General features: G+C 46.3%; 1 protein-coding gene across 1 annotated transcript in view; it reads left to right on the top strand.

Annotated features, from left to right (window-relative positions):
* Positions 1–421: 421 nt before the first annotated feature.
* The window catches only part of PRKCQ (protein kinase C theta), a 159,514-nt gene continuing 144,398 nt past the window's right edge, over positions 422–15,537 (top strand). The window contains exon 1 of the mRNA XM_060006009.1: positions 422–515. The gene's annotated coding sequence lies outside the window, so the exon portion shown is untranslated. The remainder of the gene's footprint in view (positions 516–15,537) is intronic.

Raw genomic sequence — 15,537 nt, 5'->3', positions numbered from 1 at the left:
ATCTAGCGGACAGAACGGCACCAAATCCTTCTCAGGTGGGTCGTTTTAAAAGAACAGGGTTCTAGTCCTTTCTAGTGGAAAAGCTGGCAAAACAGCTGAAGTTCATTTTACCTAATGACCTCGAGCCTTCCCGTGGGAAGGCTCGTTTCGCTTTTCGGTTTGGTTGGATGGAGAGTCACGTGGACTCGGGGCCCCTCTGCCCGCGCGCGGCGCCTGGCTCAGTATCCCCAGCGCGGGGATGGGTCCTGGTCTCAGGGCCGAAGCCGCCGCGAGCGGAAGCGCGGGGAGGAGCGCTGGGCGGGCCCTAGAGGAGAGCTGCGCGCGGCGGGTGGTGCGCGGGCCGCGACTCCGGGGAGGGTGTCGGGGGAGCAGGCTCGGCGGTGGGGCCGCGGGGTGACTAGCGCCCTCTGGCCGGCGCCGCCCGCGGGCGCACCCACCGCGCCGGCACCCCGCTCCCGCGCAGCCACCGCCGCCGCCGCCGCCCAGCCGCGAGCTCGGGCCGCTGTCGCCCGCAGGTAGGTCCCTGCGCCGGGCGCCGACCGGGAGGGCAGGAGCCGCGGGGCCGGGGCCGTGCGCCCTGCGAGGGGCGGGGGGTGGCCACCCAGCTCGGGCTCTGGCTCCCAGCCGGTCCAGGAAGGGGCGAGTAGGCTGATGGCGAACTCGGAAACGGCCACTCGAGCCGCAAACTTTGGGTCTAGTTTCCGTGGTTTCTCGCGCGCGGGGTGCCCGGGATGCGCGGACCTTGGCCGGGCGGAGGCCACTGGGGAAGGGGCCGGGCCGCCTCCTCTTGCTTCTGGGGTTTTCTCTCACCTGAACGAACGGCTTGGGTGGGAGGGAGGGAGGAGGGAGGAGGGCGGCGGAAAGTTTTGTGTTCTCGGCACGTATTGGGAAGGAGAGGTGTTTGATGCAGTGGCAACCTGTCCGCAGAGGAAAATAACCAGTTTTCTTGGCATTTGTTAGAGGATCGGATAGGGCTGCTAACACTCGCTTCTAAACAAACTTGGTTTGTTTCCAGGGGCCGTTGTCGGGGCGAGGCCGGTTTTGATAGATACAAAGAAAAAAAGGGGGTGCTTCATGCCGTAATTGTGGGTGAGAGCGGTTTTTTTCCTGGTACTCAATCCTGTAACCTTGGTAAGAATGTTTTTCAGCTTTGAGGGCCACACGTTAAGAAAGTAGAGTCAGTGTCTTTATTTTATTGGGTTTTTAAGGGCCCCGGTTATCAGTGTGAAATGGACCTTTCATGCTAACGGCTCGGCATTCCCCACGGGGTCAATGAAGAGAGGCCCGAGGCGGCCTCACCTGGGAGACGCTGGGATTTCTGCAGGATCAGCACTGCTGAGCTGCCTCGTCCTTCGGGGTTGTCCTGATCAGAGTGGTGCTAAGAAAAGATGATTCCGTGATGGACCAAGCTGACAAGGAAGGAGGTGGTGACACGGGGAGAAGAAGGAGAGGACACCGCTCTGTGTCCGTGGAGAGAATGACCCAGACCAAGGATGATCCATCCCTAGGTAGCGGTAACGTGCGGGTCCTGCAGGGTCCTGCAGGTGCCCTGCCCTTTCTGAACACGAGTCTGGTTGTTGCTCTCCTTACATTGTTCTCTAGAAGCTGTGATCACCACCGTCCTTTCCTGTTGGGGATACTTGATAGACAAGCCCTGTTCGTAAGGTCCCCCCCCAACTCCTACCCCACACCCAAACTTGTGAATCACCATCTTCATTTCCCCCATAACTTATCTTTGTTAACTCTTGTAAAATGGCTGTCTCACCGCGGATACTTAATGTCTTTTAAAAAATGCTGTGTCTGGTGGGAAGGAGGGTGACATTTACTAATTTGGTTGCAAATTACTTTTGAAGTTTATGCACAGCTGTTTGAAATCCCTCGGAGATCAGTGCCATTGTTTGAGGCAGGTGTCTGCCACAGACTGATCTGGTTAGTCTTGTGCTGATTGAACTGTATATATATTTAAAGAGGCAACATGGGAAGAGCTTCTAAAACCTTCAAAGCCCCAGCTGTGGAACTCCTCCAAGTTAGCAATTAAGTCAAAATTAAGTTGTTTTTTTGGGGAGTTCCCCCCCATAACTTTCCTCTCTGATTTCAAGAGTAACCTGTCGGCATCACCAGCCTTTGTTTCAGCCCCTGTGATTTTTCTTGTAAACTTTTAAAATGTAAACTTCCAGGGAGGACTCTTGTCACCTCCTCCGCCTTATCACTTGTTCGCTTCCGCCACTGTCTTGTGTGATGGTTGCTCAGGATGGCAGGTGGCTCTCAGACGAGCTTGAGCTGCTTTCCTTCTCCCAGACCCTCCTCCCTGCAACAGACACTCCCTATTGAGTCTGTTTGGAAGATACATAGGTCAACACTGGAACTTTCTTTTGTGTCACTTGTCTTTCGGGTATGCAGGGATATTGTTCAGTAAGTCACACTGTGGTCCTTCTTCAAATCTCAACACCGAGATGAGATTTCTCTTGTTCACAGCAGGTCCTGGAGGCTCCCTCGAATAGCCCATTTGTCTTTGGCCATTTCTATAAAGGTCCCTCATGCCATTGTAATATATTGTCTCTCTTCTGTGGAAAAGATGAAATTCTTTTGTGTCATGAATTTGGTGTTTTATCTAAAATTCCATGTGGACTGGGTTCAGGATTTTCTTTTGAGGGTGTGGGCTTCTGGTAGAAATCTACCAGGAGATTCAGGAGTAAAGCTCCACAGATCTCCTTATAATGCAGAATTTGACGATAGGACATTTGCCTTCCTTTAAAATAGGAATTGGAATTAGTACTTCCTGTTCTTAGTGCATTTCATGTTTTAGAGTTACTGATTATGTTGTTGGCCTTTGAAAGTATTGCTGATATAGTAATCAAATGTGACTGTTAAGGGTATTTTTGATTTCAGGTGGCTTCCATTTTAGAGGGTTCAATCTTTTATCTGTTTTTCAAGTAATTTTCACAAATCATTTCATAAAAATAAAAAATGGTTGTAAGTCCCAGTGAATACCGATGTATAATGTGGTTTCATATTTACGTAATTTTGTTGCCCAAAATCAGATTGTAATTAAAAAGTAGGGAAATTAGTCTTGTGGTGACATGACATAGCATTAAACTCATTCTTTCTGTTTCTGTCTATTTTAAAACGTTAAGTGTCTCGTTTTCAAGCAGCAAATCATTCAGGTTTGCTTTCTAATATGTATTTTAACTGTTAAGGCAGAAATTAGGAGAAACTCATAGGAAAACATGATGTCGAGGCAAAAAAGATATAAGGTGTTTCCTTGCAATAATGGAAACATCTTTCATTATTTTAACCTGTCAAGCACTTAGACACATTGCTCTGTCATCTAAAGATATCCTTGGTGCAAAATGAGAACCAGAGGTTTCTGAAATTAGGAATAGCACATCCTAAGCCTGCAATCGTAGATTTCTGCTCTGGGATTAAATTAGCGGATATTCAAAGCCACTCACTCTGGCAGCACATACTTCTACAGATTGATGTTAACTTTTGTTTTTTCATTTTTATTGGAGCGTAGTTGATTTACAATGTTAGTTTCAGGTGTACAGCAAAAGTGGTTCAGTTATACATACACATATATCCTTTTTCAGATTCTTTCCCCATATAGATTATTACAGAATATTGAGTAGAGTTCCCTGTGCTATACAGTAGGTCCTTGTTGGTTTTCTATTTTATATTTAGTAGTGTGTTTATGTTAATCCCAAGCTCCTAATTTATCCCCCTTCCACACACATTTCCCCTTTGGTAACCATAGGTTTGTTTTCAAAATCTGTGAGTCTGTTTCATAAGTGAGTTCATTTATATCATTTTTTAAAAAAATTATGATGTTAACTTTTGAATTAAGCTAATAATATTGATGGTAATCAGAGCCAATAAAAGCAATAAGGCATGGTTTTATGGATGTATTATTATTTATAATTTATGTGCCAGACATTATACTCAGTTTTATTTGTATTTGACGGACATTACTGTCTGCAATGTTTAATCTTCGCGAAGCTTATATAAATTTGATATCACCATCACCACCACCATCACCATCCGAATTCTGCAGATGGGGAAACGGAGGCTCAGGGAGGTTGAGTCGCTTGCCCAGCTCTTCCAGCTGGTAACTGTTAGCATCAGGTGTGTGTGATCACCAAGCATTGCCATAAACCACAGAGCTAGACGACCTACCAATTAAATATTTTAAATTGTGATAAAATACACGTAGCAAAATTTCCCATCTTCCTCATTTTTAAACGTGCAGTTCAGCGGCATTAAGTACATTCACGTTGTCATGCAACTACCACCACTGTCCATCTACAGAGCTCTTTTCATCTTGCAAAACTGAAACTATGTACCCATTAAACAATAACTCCCCATCCATCCCTTCCAACAGCCCCTTAAAACCTCCCTTCTACTTTGTCTCTGAATTTGATTACTCTAGGGACCTCATATAAATGGAATCAGACAGTATTTGTCTTTTTGTGAATTGCTTATTTCACTTAGCTTAATGTCCTTCAGGTTCCTCTGTGTTGTAGCCCGTGGCAGAATTTCCTTCCTTTTTTAAGGCTGAATAATATTCCATTGTATGTATCCACCACATTTTGTTTATCCATTCATCTGTTCATGGACGCTTGGGCTGCTTCCACATTTTGCCTTGCGAGTAGTGCTGCTGTGAATATGGATGTATCTCTTCAAATTTCTGCTTTAGATTCTTTTGGCTGTAGACCCAGAAGTGGAATTGCTGGATTAGATGATAATTTCGGGTTTAGTTTTTTGAGGAGCCATCACACTGTTTTCTGTGGCGGCTGCACCATGTTACGCTCCCACCAACAGCACACGAGGGTGTCAGTGTCTCCCGTCCTCTGCAATACTCGACACCCATTATTTTCTGTTTTTTGACAGTTGGCATCCTAATGGGTGTGAGGTTAACCAATTAACCAGTTAGCTTTTTACCAAATCATTTGGTGCCCGACGTGTGGGTTCTCTGGGCCGATGCTGCTCCTGAATTAGTTTTTTCCTATCTCACCTTGTGTTTATGTCCCTTTTTCTAGCGAAGAATAACTGGAGGACTTATTACTCCAGCACCTCCTGGAGGACTAGGGAACCCATGGGCAGGAGGGCTCCTGACAGATAAACACCGCGTCTCTGTAGGGAGGGCTGCCCCTGCTTATGTGAAGGACCTCGTGGTTGAGCAATGAATAGTTGTTGAGAATCAAGTAAGCGTGGCGTTAGTATTAATGACACTAAATGTGCAGAAGATTAGGTAAAGGTTGAGTTATCTCTCATATGTGACCAAAACAACACAAATTCTTTTTTTTTTTTTTTTTTTTGCGGTGCGCGGGCCTCTCATTGTTGTGGCCTCTCCCGTTGCGGAGCACAGGCTCCGGACGCGCAGGCTCAGCGGCCATGGCTCATGGACCCAGCCGCTCCGCGGCATGTGGGATCTTCCCAGACCAGGGCACGAACCCGTGTCCCCTGCACCGGCAGGCAGACTCTCAACCACTGCGCCACCAGGGAAGCCCAGGACAAATTCTTAGGACAGTGGAGAGAACCAAAAAGTTGATGGCTGTGGTTTCATCCGTCAAGCTGTTGTTGGGAGGCGCAGAGCCACACGCTGTGCTGTGTAACCCACCCGGGGCGGAGATGCAGACAGATGAAGGGGAAATTATAAGTGTGATGCTTTCATCATGTATTGGGTTGGCCAAAGAGTTCATTTGGGTTTTTTTTATAACGTCTTATGGAAAAACCCAATGAACTTTTTTGGCCAGCCCAATATTTGTATTGTTATATGTCAGTTTATATGACAACGTTATATGTGTAGTTTGTCTGTTTCTTTCTCTAGAGTATAAACTCCCTGAGGGCTGGCGTTTGTCTGTAGCCGTATTCCCAGCTCCTACAGTAGTGCTGGCACGTAGTGAGTAAATGAGTGCAGAATGAGTGTGTAAGCGCTGTACTAGGGACATACGTGGTGTCATGGGAGCACTAGATCTGGGGTGTCTGAGAAGACGTCCCAGAGAAAGCAACGGCTCAGCTGAGACCTGAGGGGTAGATGAGGATGTTCTGGAAGGTGGGAATGGCATTTTAGGATAGCTGGGAGCATGACATCCTAGTGAGGGAAAGGAAGACAGTCTGGTTTGAGCACAGCTGGTGAGTGAGTAGAGGGGCTGAGCCCAGAGTTCCCCCTCAAAGTGTGCTACTGGCATCAACTACACTCTTTAGTTGAAAGTACAAAGAGCAGCCCCTTAGTTGCCCTTGGCTATCTTACCCTCTTTCCCGTCTCAGCCCTCTACTCAGTTCACACTGAGTAGATGCTAAAATGAGCATGTAGCAAGTAGAGTGTTGCCAAGATACGGGGGAGTTTCCAAAGCAAGCCAAATGCTGTGAGTTCATGGTCAGATAAGACAACTCTTCTCAGCCCAGGTGAGCAAGAAGCCAAGTCTTTCATGAAAGTCAGCTGACCTTTCTTTCAGTTTGGGGAGAAATTCACGTCAGCTGCGTGTGTACCGCTTTTAGAGCAGTAGTCTTCAGCATTTTCCGTTCTGTGGTCCGTGAATGTTTTCAGTGATAGAAAAACGGGCCTCTCACCCAGTGTTTTTTAAACTGCAAGACACAATCCGTTATTGGATTATGGAGTTAACTTACTGTGTTGGAACAAGCATATCTTTAAATACGAAGTCGAATGGAACAGAAAAGACCAGCAGGCATTTCATGTAGCAAGAGTAATTCATGAAAGTTTGGGTCCTGGAGTTTGGGACATGTGTCTTACCCAAAAGCTTGAAAATGATAGACCCATGACATTTAGTTTTCTATAATGTTCCTTTTAAGTTATAGAATCACACAGGCGCAGGCCTGGAGGGAGGGCAGGAGAAAGTGACGTTAGTTGGGCGATCACCATGCAGGTGCCTGGATGCATGGAATTATCTCCTCCTACGGTACTGCTCATTGGGTGGCATCTGCAGTTTACAGAGGAGACGCTGAGGCTTGCAGAGCTTAAGAAACTTGACCGAGGGTTACCCGACAAATGACTGTGAACCCTGATCTCTTGGCTCACAATTTAATCTTGCTTTCAGGCCTCCATAGATTGTATTCCCGCAATTTGAAGACATCTTCTCAGGGAATGTGTTATAACCATATTCCACGTTAGTTAAGAGCAATAGGGACTTTGGGATATACCCCATCAGCTTCTTAAGGAACTAAGTCACATAGGAAGAAGTAGTATTGATTAAACAGACCAGGGCTGTTGACAAAGATGAAAAGGGCCACTCTTTCCTCCCCCCTGAAGCTTTCTCCCTGCTGCTGGGCGAAGCAGCCTCCGTGGAGCCATGTGAGGCGCTGCGCTTTCCTTTCTAAAGTGGGATCCCTGGGGCCATAGCTGAGTCCCACTGTCTCCTTTTCGCAGTGTGTATCCAGAGGCTAATGAGTTTCTACTGGACAAAGTGATGCAATTATGCAAATTCCTGGTGCGTGATTCCATGATCTCCAGCACCTGCCAGGCTTTCAGACTTTGCCTGGTCAACTCTCTTTCTACAGCAGCTATTTCAGACCGTCTCCTGCCACCGTCACCCCCTCAGCCGGCTTCGCTGAGAAAATGGAAGTTTTCCTGATGAAAACCACCTTACCCTGAGATCACAGGGCTACAAGCCCAACTCTGTCTGGATCCACCCTCCCATCCTTCCCGTCTTTTACAATGAAGAAAAAAGAAAAAAAGCCTCACCTAACGTTCATCCTCCATTGAAGCTCTGGAATCCATTTCTTCTTCCTCCTTGAGAATCTCATTCTCTTGATTATGTCCTCTTGCACCTGTATTTTCCTTCCCTCCCTCATGCTTGGCCCCATTCTCACTGTACAGACATGCTGAAATCCCTCCCTTCTTTGAAGAAAAAGGCCATCCTTCTGTGCCTCCCTCCAGCTACTTCTCTCTTTCCTCCTCTTCACAGCCAGACTCCTTAAATTGTCCTCTGCACCTGCTGCTCTGTGTTCACCCTCCGTGTCCTGGCCACAGACATCTGGCATTGCCTCTGGGAATGGATCCCACTCCTGTTCCCTTTTGCTGATTCTTGCTATAATTCCTCTCCCGTCTTCCTTGACTTCTCTGCAGCAGACAGCTACTGAGCACCTCTGGATTCTCTGAGCAACGTCTTCCTCCCATCCCCCCTTCCCGTTCTCCTTCCTTCCTCTCTTGTGCTTTTCAAGCTACTGCTCTCCTTTCTGTCCCCTGGAAGGTTGATGTTCCTCAGTGTTCTCACCCCATGGGTAACCTCACCGCCCACTGACCTTAACAGCCACCTCCTGGAAGACCACTGCCCATCCATGACCTATCCAGAGTCCTCTTTTGCTGCTGCTTGATGGGCACATGCAGCACCCCATGCCCCAAACTGCAGGTGTCGTCTTCCCCTTTCTCTTTCCACAGACCCGCCTCCCGTTCTTTTCTCTGTCTGGCGCTGGCATCAGCTGTCCTTGCACAAGCAGAAACCTGGATGTCTTCCTTGACTCGTCGCCTCCGCAGCTCAGCCCAAACCAAGTTCTGTTAGCTGCACCCCCTGCTTATCTTTTTACTCCATCCGCCTTCTCCAGCCCCCACGCTATTTGCAGGTCGCACCATTTCTCTTCTGGATCACTGCCAGAACCTCCTCACTGGTCTCTCTTACTGTGGACTGTCCTCCGTGCTGCAGCTGGGAGGATCCTTCTAGAACCCAGATCTGAGCTTGTCATTCCTTGCTTTAAACTCTCCAGTGGCTACCCAGTGTACTTGGAATGAAAGCTGGACCCTGTAACATGAATTAGAAGGTTCTAGTTGGTCTGCACTCCCCCGTCCTCTCCAGCCTCATCTCTCCAGCACCACACACATCACTTTCCTCCAAGTCCAAGCCTCTCTGGGTTCCGTAGTGGTTCTGTGCATCCTACTGCCTCATGGAAATTTCTGCCCTACCTCTAATCCCTCCTTCCTTTGGCTATTCTCTACATTTTCAGTGCCTCACTTAGATAGTTTTCCTCTGGAAAACTCTTCCTCCAAATTAGGATGTTGTTTCCTCCCACATGTCCTTAAAGCATGTACGAGATCATCTATATAAAGCACTTAGCCCCATGTGTGGCAACCAGTCAGTACACGTTAGCTGGCACGGCACTTAGCATATACTGGTTTCTTTACCTTTAGATGTTCCAAATACATTGTAAACTCTCTGAGGGCAGAAGGCACATTCTCTTATTCTTGATTGAATCCCTGGTATCTAGCACTGTTTCTGATGCATCGTAGGTGCTCAATAAATATTAGTGGAATAAATAAATGAGCCAAACATTTTAGAACCTTTATTGTCTAAGGGGCTGTGTGCTAATCCCCATCTAGTAGTTTAAATGTCTACACAAATAGAATCATTATCATCTTCAGCAGTTTTTGCCTGTGGGTCTCTGGAATTATCTAGATACATTCTACCACAGAGAGTTGAAGGTGATGGGAAACATTTAAAAATGGGAAGATGCAAAAAAAAAAAAAAAAAAAAATGGGAAAACGCATCTTGCTACAAGGGAAAAACTCCATCTCCCCATCTCTGTGGTATGATTTTCTCCCTCTGTCATCCTCATAGTTTCTCACTTTGCTGGGAGATGCCAATAATAAAAGGCAAAAAGATTAGGAATGATCAGGAAATAAAAAGTAATATTGAAATATTCTGAAATATCCTACAAGGTTGAGGCAGTAGGTAAACATTAAATGCAGATATACAGCAGACGCAAAATTATTTTAATAAAAAGAAATTATCAAAGGGTAAAAGGTTAAAAAATTTAATGAAACGATAAAAGATTTTAAGGATTCTTCAGAACAAAATCATCATGATCTTACACTTCATTAAGGTAAAAAGTAAAAGACTAAATTTGAGAACTAGGACAATAAAGGCATGCCAAAGATTCAATAATTGAGAGTATTCAAAGAAAAATAGCTTAAAGAGTAATAATTTAGGGGACTCACTGAAAGTGTAACCAGAAATATGGAACCAGCGGAGGAAAATAACATAATATTTAAAGAAGATTAAAGATAAATCCCAGCAGTAATAAAGTGAGCACCAGCCTGGGCTTCTAATGGCAAGTAACGCACAGCTGAAACAATGTTAAAACTGGAGCTTAGGGTTTTAACCTCAAAAGCCTGTGTCACCCCAGTGGGATTTCAGAGGCAGTTTGTAGTATACTTGCTGTGTGAATGCCATCATGTTTCAGGGGAAACGCTCTGTGAGTTCCACTGTGACATTCCCCCCCCCGGGGGTGGGTGGGGGAATCACACAAGGGCAACCAAAGAGTTATGCTCATCTTTGACTGCAGAACAAGGGAGACATTTCTCCCTGTGTGAGACTCAGCACCCCTTCCTTCCAGAGCCTAATGGCTTCTCCATCCCATGTATCCTGCTTTCCTTTGGGAAATAAGAAAATCAGGTGGCCCCCCAAGTGCATTCCTCACTGTGTTCATGGAGCCTCTTCTCAACCAGAGTCCCTTTAGCAGTCACCCAAGCAAGTGTCTTTGTGTGTTGTACCTTTTCTGTGTAGCTTGTAACGTGTTACCCTCCCTCTTATGCTTCCTCGTGTCTCTGGGGACTTGAGATTCTGTCTAGCTCATAAGCAGAGCTCAATAACGATATTCGAATTCAATTAGTGTTTCCTGAGGAAGCTCACCTATTCCAGGTCTTCTATTTCCTTCTCTTTCTTAAACTCTCGGCACAGAGCTCAGACCGCATCTTGATTTGCGGAAGTCATGAAGCCTCTCCTAGTCTGGGAATAGATTTTATTTTTCTCTCATCGCTAACAAGAAGGATTCTGACTTTGAATGTCACATTTTTCAGGGCCTAATCGTTAGTGCTAAGAGCCCTAAGCACTGCAATGTTGGCCTGTCTGCTTAAGGTGAATGTTAAGGGTCTGGCTCAGAAGTGGTGCATAGGGCCAAGTACGTCGTTACAGTTTGGCGCATTGACGTCTGTTTGGCCAGACTCTATACCCTGTCACCTGTTGCCTTCCTCCCCTCCCCTGCCCAGTTCCATTGTGCCAGTCCCTCCACCTTGCTTTCCTGCATTTATTTCTCTTGCAATAAATGAAGACATACGGGAGTTGGCACCCAAGGGTATTAATCCAGATTAGGTTGTCTTTTTCAGTAGCAGAGACTGGAGAGAGGCTATAGGATCTTGGGGCATCCTTCCCCCTGCCTTTGTCCAGCTTTTCCATGGCCTTGCCAGTCTTCCCAAGCCATCTAACAGTGAAGGCAGATGGAAAGGTCACAGAAATGGGGGCGAGGAGACCCACGTTCTCATTCCTGCTTTGTCATATTGACCATAAGACGAGTGAGTCGGATGAGGAATCTGTAGGATCCCTCCTGGTCCTAATATTTTGCAGCTGTTTGAGGGGCGGGGGTTCTTTTGATATCTACACATTCTGGTCACACCGGGATTTCACCCAGGCACCTGGTGTGGCGCAGTAGTGGATACATTTCACGGCTCCCAGTCTGTAGTTAGCCCGCTCGTAAGCACAGGTGCAGCACAGAGAATATAACCAGTAGCCAACAGTTTCCCTTCGCCAGTAAATGGGAGTGCAGTCACCCAAACACTGAAATCATTCCGCTGTCATTTAGAGTTTGCAAATTAAAACTTCACATGATAACAACACATTTCTTCTTCTTCTGTGTCAGTGATGACAGTGGCACAAGAAATCTAATAACAACCAGGTTTTCTCAAAATGCCGCTTCTCCAAAAAGAACAACTTGATTTCCTCAGTGGACTTTGTTTCTGGAAGATAGGATCGTGGTGAATAGCATCTTCTCCCCTCTCAGGATGGGAACTCTCTTCATTCTTCTGCATCAGTCATTGGAAAAGAAAAATAAATTAGCATGCATTTTTAAGGACATATTTAGGCTGTACAGATGGAGTGATATTCACAGTAGCCATAAATAAACTCTTTCATCAGAGTAATTCTTACATGCAGCTGAGCCAGTCCTAGATAGCTTTGTAAAACTCCTTTTAATGTTGAAATAATTCAGGGAGAAATAAATTGCATAATTCCAAGTTCTGGAGCAGAGGCAGCCTGAACATTTGCCAAAGGTTCAGCACAAAATACCTTAACCTTCCTCCATTCCAATAAAACGAAGGATTTGACAACAGGGATTCTTTCCTAGTTCCTGGGCATTGAGACTTGTTATTATTTATAGTGCACTTGGGAACTTTGATGAAAAGTGCTTTAGGAAAGAAAGCCACGTGAGCAGTAGGAAAGGCTTTGCATTACTTATTAAAATAAAATGCAACTTACTTGACCCCAAATTGCCAATATTGCCAAGCATAAACTAGCACATAATTTTAGAAATTAATGAAGGCAAAGTTATCCGTTAACAGTTTCCCACAGGCGGAGCTGGTAGTGAGAAATGTCATCACATAACATCATATTTGAATTTTATTATTTCAGTTGAAATGAAAGGAAGAAGGGCAAGCCTTTCTCTTTCGAGAACAGACTAGAGGTATTGAGAACAGAGAGAATATATCTTCCTTTAAATATACAAAATCAGTTTTCTCCTGAAAAAATATTGTAGATATCTTCTCATGGAAAAATAGTCAAGATCTCTAGGTCTAAACATCTAGACCCAGAGAGAGATCACACCGTTTATTCAAGTATTGGCCTATCTCAAGACATTTAGCAATATAGCTAAGAAAGCAAATTATAAAGAACCAACAGACGTTCTGCAGGTCCGAAAAGTGAGACACGTGTTTGTTTGGCTCTTTGTCTGAAAACTACCGTTAGGAAAGTTCAGACTGAATTCCAGGGAATTTTAATCCACACACTGCATTTTCTTAGCCTTTTTGCAGGATGGAATCAGAGGGTTACATTTTCTAAGAACCATTTTTTGTAAAAGCTTGAGCGCTCATCCGTTAAGTGTGACATAGGCTTGAAATGAGAGTTGGTGATAAGTAATTAAGTGAAGTACAGCTTAGCACATGTTGACAGTGGACCAATGCGATTGTCCTGAACTTGTCAAGGCTGTGGTGTACTATTTATTTGACCTAGACTACTGCTTTAGGTATCAGTCACTGTGTAACAAACTTCCCTGACACTTAGTGGCTTAAAACAACACCGTTTTCTTATGATTCTGTGGCTCAGGAATGTGGGCTGGTTCTGCGCCTGACGGATTCACCTGGCGTCTCTCGTGAGGTTGTGCACAGATCTGAGATGGGACCGCTCATATTATATGGCACTGGGTAGGTATGGCTCGAAGACTGGGACATCCCGCTCCCTCTCTTTCTCTCTGTGCGGCTACCTTGGGCTTCCTTTCATGGTAATTAGATTCTCAGAGTGAGTGTTCCCAACACACAAAGGCTCACATCTCTTAGGGCCAAACTAAGAAGACGCAGAGCGTCACGGAGTTCTACTCGTCCAAGCAAATCCCAGGCCAGCCAAGATCACAGGGAGGGGCCCGGCCAAGTGGCATTGCAGAAGAGCTTTGGAATGGGAGATGCTCTTGCAGCCGTCTGTGGAAACACAGCCTAGCACAAATATTTAGGCTGTTATAGGATAACGTTTCATAAAAGTGACCTCACGTTTATTTTCTGAGATAGAGCCTCTTCACTCTGACAGAAGGACCTGACGAAAACAAAAATCTGATTGCCGTTCTCCGCCTTGCTCTGTGTCACCTACAAAATAAGATCCAGACCCTTCACATGGCTTGCCAGGTCCTTCCCTATCTGTCCCCTGCCTGCCTCTCAGCCTCGCTCTCACCAGGCCCCGAGCACCGGTCGTTCTTCAACCGCCACTTGGTTAGCACAGCTCCACGTGGGACCATGTGCTTGGGATGCACTTCTTCCCATTGCATCCTCACTTGGCTGGCCCCTCAGACATCACTGCCTCTGCAAAGGCTCCCCCACCCCCTGCTGTATGAAAGCATCCTTCCCCCGGTGAAGTGCCCTGTGAGGAAGCCACCGCGGCGGTAATAACACCCCCTCCTCCCCGACCACACCGTGAGCTCCTTGAGGGCAGGGGTCCGAGTCTCTCTCTCCAGCCCTGGCCTTGTCCCCCACAGAGCAAGCGCTCAGGCATTACAGTCAGCATAGTCTACGCACAGGGTAGAGTGGCGGGGTGCCTGGAGGGAAGACCAGAAAACCCCAAACAGGAAGAAGGCGGTGTGAGGAGGTCAGAGCCGTGAAGAGTGAGCCGAGCGACGGAACCAAAGGTGGATGCAGAACCGCCAACGTGCAGAGAGAGAAAGGGAACACGCTAGACGCACAGAGGACGAGAGACGAGCTGAAACAGTATTCAGTGAGAGCGTAGTGTCATGGGTAAGAAGGAAGAAACAGAAGGCTGACATCGGACCCAGCCATGTGCATCCACAGAGATGCGGGAACCGCACCCTGTCGGGGCATCCCGGACGTGCAGTTAAAAGGCGGGGCACCCCGATGCCAAACAATAACACAGCCTCACTCCGCTGCACACCTTCTCAACAGGTGACTGCCCGACCAAGAGGGCGGGAGAGAAGTTGGGCAAAGGGAAGAAGAGTTGCTGCTTCCGGGAAAACCTGTGGGACCATCACTCCTCAGTCCACGGTGGTGCTTATTTCGCTGGTCTGAATAGCTTTCCTCCTGGGCCAAATTGACTCAGTAACATCAAAGTGAAACTGTTGTACTTGACGCTGGTGACAAGGTTCAGGGGAAGTGGTGTGACTCAGGGGAGGGAGGATGTAGCTAATCCCCAGCGAGGAAGACCCACTTTGAAAGAGCAGGAGCCGCCTTTTGACAAAACAACTCTAAAGGAAGTAATCATCGTGAGAAAATGTTTTCTGCTAGATGGTGGAGGAAGAAGATATGACCATCTTTCCTTTGACTCTGTTGAGTGTATCAGACTCAGTACTAATACTTATAACTAACTTGGATTGAGCTTTTTCTGCATCCAGGAGCTGCTGCGATCCGTTTACATCTATTAACTCACTGGAGGTGGGTCCTGTTATTGTCCCCATTTTACAGACGAGGAAACCAGTTAAACAGCTTGTTCAGAGTCGCCGAGCTGCTAAACCGCAGAGCCGGGATTTGAACGCAGGCAGTTGGACGCCGTAGTCCATGTTCCTAATGCTCTACTTGGTTTAGGCTGAATGTGGCAATATACTGTGTCTACGGACTCACTTTTTAAAAATACTACCTGACAGTGGTATTAATTCTAAGAAATGAGTTTTGAGACTTCTTTCCCTCTTTATATCTCAATTACGGTTTGGGGCACATTTTAAAATGGCAAATTCTATCAGCTCTGGACGCGCGCGCGCACACACACACACACACACACACACACACACACACACACACACACACACACACACACACACACACACACACAGCTGTAATTTGCAAAGAGCTGTTGAGAAGAAAGTGTGTTTAATTAAAACTGAGTGCGAAATGCAGCCAGGTTAAACTTCTTTGGTGATAACTTGGAAGTTTGAACTTCGACTTTATAAGGCAGTTCTGGAAATGAGAAGAATGACATATTCTTATGCTGTGAGATATACTTAAATTGTTTCTCAGTATATACCTGAGGTAACTTTGTAATTTGCTCTTTA

This window comes from Delphinus delphis, chromosome 2 (genome assembly GCF_949987515.2).
Source record: "Delphinus delphis chromosome 2, mDelDel1.2, whole genome shotgun sequence".
In the NCBI taxonomy this organism is placed as follows: domain Eukaryota; kingdom Metazoa; phylum Chordata; class Mammalia; order Artiodactyla; family Delphinidae; genus Delphinus; species Delphinus delphis.
This window is presented reverse-complemented; position numbering and strand designations above follow the sequence as displayed.